Source organism: Hipposideros armiger, unplaced genomic scaffold, assembly GCF_001890085.2.
Source record: "Hipposideros armiger isolate ML-2016 unplaced genomic scaffold, ASM189008v1 scaffold_514, whole genome shotgun sequence".
Classification (NCBI taxonomy): domain Eukaryota; kingdom Metazoa; phylum Chordata; class Mammalia; order Chiroptera; family Hipposideridae; genus Hipposideros; species Hipposideros armiger.
Genome location: NW_017731864.1, coordinates 1,018,264 through 1,023,627, shown reverse-complemented (window position 1 = coordinate 1,023,627; position 5,364 = coordinate 1,018,264). Strand labels below are relative to the sequence as shown.

Here is a 5,364-nt window from a genome sequence, read left to right as displayed (position 1 = left end):
TACCCAATTTCAAAATGTACTACAAATTTACAGTAATCAAGACCATATTATTGGTGTGAGAATAGGCATAAAGATCAATGAAATGGAATTTAAATAAGCCCTTACATGGTCAGTTGATTTTCAATAAAATTGCCAAGACAAATGGAAGTTTTTTTTCAACAAAGAATGCTGGGGAAATTGGACATCAATATGAAAAAAAGACCATGAACTTGGACTGTTCACACAATACACAAAATTAAGTCCAAGTGGAACATAGGCCTAAATGTAACAGCTAAAGCTATAAAACTTCTGAAAGAAAAAACAAGAAAAAATCTTTGTCAAGTTAGGCAAAGACTTCTTTGCTCTGACATCAAAAGCATGATCGTCAAAAGAAATAATTGATAAATGACCTCAAAATTTAAAAATGTTTGCTTTTTAAAAGACATCACTAAGAAAAAGCCACAGAGTGGAAGAAAATATTTGCAAATTTTATATCTGATAACAGATTTGTATCTAGAATATTTAATATATTCTTACAACTCAAGGAAAAGATAAGCTGTTCAATTAAAAAGTGGGCAAAATCACAGGATGTGGAGTACAGTGTGGGGAGTGAAGTCAATGGAATTGTAATAGATATGTATGATATTGGGGGTGGGGGGGCAGTAGATTGGGGAAGGGGGGTTGTCACTTTTTGAGGGGTGAAAAGCATAACTATTGCATTGTTTTGTACACCTGAAACTAAAAAAATGAAAAAATAATAATGAAAAATAAAAAGTGGGCAAAAGATTTGAATAGATACTTCACAAAAGAAGTGAATAACTAATAAACATATTAAAATTTTCCCATCACTAGTCATTAGAAAGATGCCAATTAAAGTCACATGAGATACTACCTCACACCCCATGGAGTGACAATAACTACAAAAAAAGAACTATGACAAGAACGTGGAGAAATGAATTCTCACGCATTACTAGTAAGAATGTAAAATGATGTGGCCACTTTAGAAAATAGGCAGGTTTTCCAAAAGTTATGCATATGTTTATGATATGAACCCAGCAATTTGACTCTTAGGAAACTACCCCAGAGAAATAAAGCATATGTCCACTAAAGACTTGTATGCAAATGTCATAGCATTATTACTCATAACTGCCACAACCTGCAAACAATCCAAATGCTTATCAACTGTTGAATAAAGCAATAAAAAAGACACAAACGATTGATTCATCTACAACATGCAGGAACCTCAAAAATAGCATGCTAATTGAGAGGAAACCAGACCCAAAAGACTATATATTGTTTAATTCTCTACATATGAAATGTCCAGAAAAGGTAAATCCATTGAGACAAACAGATCGTAGTTGACTAGAACTGAGGGTCGNGCAGGTGGTTTTATGCTGCTCTGTTATTTATTGGAAGTTGTGGCAGCTGTCTTTAGCTTATTCTACTTGAAACCCGCCTAAATCAGAACAGTTTGGGTTATCTTTTGTTATTATGTACTACAAGAACTTTTCGTGGAAATATTAGAGTTTGCAATTTAAATGAAAATTTAAGTTTGTACATTGAAGTTGGGTATGTAACAGGCTTTCAAATGATAAAGAGGATTCTCAGCAATATGCAAGTATATGTTCCTTGAGCCTTACAACTTACCCCTTCTAACAATGTACTGGGCAGAAAGTTTGGCTGAGGATGACAGACTGCATTCTTGGAAATAGAAAGTCAATTGAACAAGAGGGTGAAAAGGTGAATTGCCTACAGCAGTAATTTATGTATTTGTCTAGAAAAAAAAATTAATGTAATTTTTCAGAAAGAAGGGGGCCTCATTTATCCTTGTGATCCATAATCATATGCATCAATTCAATTAATACTCATCCTATCTCCTAGCCTCTAACACCTTTTATACCTTTCTATAATTGCATCATTTTTTTGTCCTTATATCAAATACAGAGGTGATTTTAAGGGAGCCACAAATCAAGAAGTCTCAATACAGTAATCTCATTAAAATGTTATGTGTAAGGGTTAAGAATATACTTAGACAATTATATTCAATTTCAAATGTTATCAGTGAAAATATTCATAGAAATTTGAGAGGACCAAAAAAGCCTACCTTTTAAAAATTGACTTTTTTGTCCTATATGAGTTACTGAGCAGACAAGAACTTTTTAAGTTCCTATTGAAAAATTGAAACATATTGTATCATACTCAAGTCCCACTTAAATTGACAAACAGATCACTTGAGTAATAATTGTATATCTTAAACATTAACTCATGAGGCAGTCAGCAGCATCCTTTCACGGAAGCAAGGCTTAAAAATATCAAAGACTCAATGCCATAAGTCCTTAAACACTAAAGTTAGGCAGTTGTTACATTGCTCTGTAAGATGATTCTTAAAAGCTCAAAAGTATTCATGAATGTTAATCATGAGAAAAAGCATTATGCACATTGTGTATAATATTTGAGACCTGTCTAATGGTCTGAACAATGTTCTGTTTTTATCAAAGGTTTGCAGGACAGCAACAATACCTGGAAATAAGCCATTTGACTTAAATGAGTGTTCCTAAAATGTGGTTCTTGTGTCCGAATGGAGGAGTTGTGGTAACAACTTTTGTACAGTTTATAAATCTAGGACTGGAACTGTCACGAAGGCAGATGAGTGTCAATCTTTCAAAACCTGGCATGAAGGTGAGAGAATATCAGGCAACAACGCCATGAGCAAATAACACAATTGGATTATTTTTTTAAAGAGGAGCTTGTTTGGGTATCTACTTTTAAAGGATTATTGTTATACCCAACACTGTACCCCAGGATGTATAAACTGATAAAAGAATTTATAGGGCCGAGTGGCTCAGTTGGTTAAGAGCTTAAGAGCGCGAGCTCTGAGCAACAGGGCCGCCGGTTCGATTCCCACGTGGGCCAGTGATACTGTGCCCAAGCTGAGCTGCCGCTGAGCTGTTAACAGGTGGCAGGATGGCTCAGCTGGTGAGAGCACGTGCTCCTAACAACAAGACTGCCTGTTTGATGGTGGGGTATGCCCGCCTGCAACTAAGACTGAACTGGAGGCACCTTGAGCTGAGCTGCCACCCGGATGGCTCAGTGGATAGAGCATGTGCTTTTAACAAAAAGGCTGCTGGTTCGACTCCCACATGGGATGGTGGCTACGCCCACCCGCAACTAAGATTGTAACACAGCACCTTGAGGTTAGAGGCCACGAGCTGCTGATAGGCAGCCAGATGGTGACTGGTGCCCTCCATAAATAAGATTGAAGAACAACAACTTGGCTGGTCCTCCTCCCCAATTCCCCAACACTGTTCCCCTCCCTTAATTCCCCAATTTTTTAAAAAAAGAAAATTATAGCTTTCTTGTGAAAAGCTTGCAAATTAATTCAAGAACAATTTAAGAACTATAAAAGTACAAAATTGCATATGATAAGATTAACAATATTTAACAGTGATAGACCATGCAAACTAACCATAATTTATTTGCATTGGCTATACTGATAGCAGACAAAAAAGACTTTAAGACAAGAAATATTTCATAATGATAAAAGAGTCAATACATCAAAAAGATATAATAATTAGAAATGTACATGTACCCAACAACAGAGCCCTAAATACATGAAGCAAAAATTGATAGAATTGAATGGAGAAATAGACAATCAATTTGATATTTCAGTATCCTGCTCTCAATAATGGGTAGAACAACTAGACAGGAAACCATTAAGGCTATAGAAGCTTTAAACACTATCAACCTAATTGACATATACCACGGTACTTAATGTCATCAAGATTTATATTATTTTTAAGAAGTGTATTCTCCAGGATAGTCCATATGGCAAGCCATAAAACAAGTCTCAATAAATTTTAAAAGGTTAGGATCATGCAAAGTATATCTCTAATTACAGTGGAATTATATTACAAATACAATAGAAATTTGGAAAATCCTCAAATACTGGGAAATTATTCATGGGCCAAAGGAAAAGTAACAGAGGAAATTAGAAAATGTTTTAAACTGAGATAAAATGAAAACATTGAAATTTTTGTTTCTAAACATATGCAACTAAAACAGTGATCTGAAGCGTATTTACTGCTTTAAACACCTATATTAGAAAAGTCACAATATTCTAGGCTTCCACTTTAAAAACTAGAAAAATAAGATCAATTTAAAGCCATTGGCAAGCAAAAGGGAGGAAATGATACTAGAAACTAATGACATAGATAAGAGAAAAATAGAGAAAATGAAAATAAAAGTTGGTTCTTTGTAAAAATAAAAAAATTGACAAACCTTTTTATTAAGCTAACCAAAACAAAGAAGACACAAATGATTAAAATCAGAAATGGAAGCGATACATCACTACCCACTCTACCAAAATTAAAAGGGACTATGAATAATTTTATGCCAAATTAGACAATGTAAATGAATTGGGCAAATTCCTAGAAAAACACAAATTGCCAAAACTGAATTAAGAAAATATCTGAAAAAGAGTTTATATTAGTTTCCTAGGGCTGCCATAACAAAGTACTATAAACTAGGTGGCTTAAAACAATGGAAATGTATCTTACAGTTCTGGAGGCTAGAAGTCCAAGATCAAGGTGTTGACAGAACTAAGTTCTCTGGAACTTGTAAGGGAGGGTCCTTCCTTGACTCGAGCATCTGGTCGTTTGCAGGCAGTCCTTGGTGTTTTTTGGCTTGCAGCTCCATCAGCTTCATCTCTGTCTCCAATAACACATGGCATTCTCTCCTCATTTGTCTGTCTCCTCTTCTTATTATTAGGACACCAGTGATAAAGGATTAAGAGCTCAGTCTACTCCAGTATGACCTCATTTTGACTAATTACATCTGCAGTGACCCTATTTCCAAATATGAACACATTCTGAGGTACTGGGGGTTAAGACTTCAGCATATCTTTTTGGGTGACATAGTTCAGCCTATAACAGACTATATATAACATGTAAAGAAATTGAATTACTACTTTAAAGTATCACAAAGAAAAGCCCAGACCCAGATAGAGTCGCTGGTGAATTCAATCAAATACTTAAGAATCGATACACCCATACACAAACTATTTCTGAAATAGAGGACAGATCATGTCTAAACACATTTTATGAAGATGTTTATTACCCTGATACCAAATTCAGATAAAGACATTGCAAGAAAAGGAAGCTACAGATCAATATCCCTCATGAACATACAGAAATTCCCAAAAAAGTGTTAGCAAACCAAACCCAGCAATACCTGAGGGATTGTATACCATGAATGCAAGGTTGGTTTAACATTTAAAAAAAAATCAATGTAAAACACTGTATTAATAGACTAAAGGACAAAAACCATATACCATCTCAATAGATACAGAAAAGCATTTCACAAAATCCAACACACATTTATGATAAA

At 34.8% G+C, this 5,364-nt stretch overlaps 1 protein-coding gene across 2 annotated transcripts in view; it reads right to left on the bottom strand.

Moving 5' to 3' along the window:
• RHBDD1 (rhomboid domain containing 1) overlaps positions 1–5,237 on the bottom strand; it is a 136,203-nt gene extending 130,966 nt beyond the window's left edge. Inside the window, exon 1 of one of the 2 annotated variants that reach the window (XM_019668064.1) lies at positions 4,536–5,237. The gene's annotated coding sequence lies outside the window, so the exon portion shown is untranslated. The remainder of the gene's footprint in view (positions 1–4,535) is intronic. The other variant, XM_019668065.1, reaches the window with a different exon arrangement.
• Between the last annotated feature and the right edge of the window lie 127 nt (positions 5,238–5,364).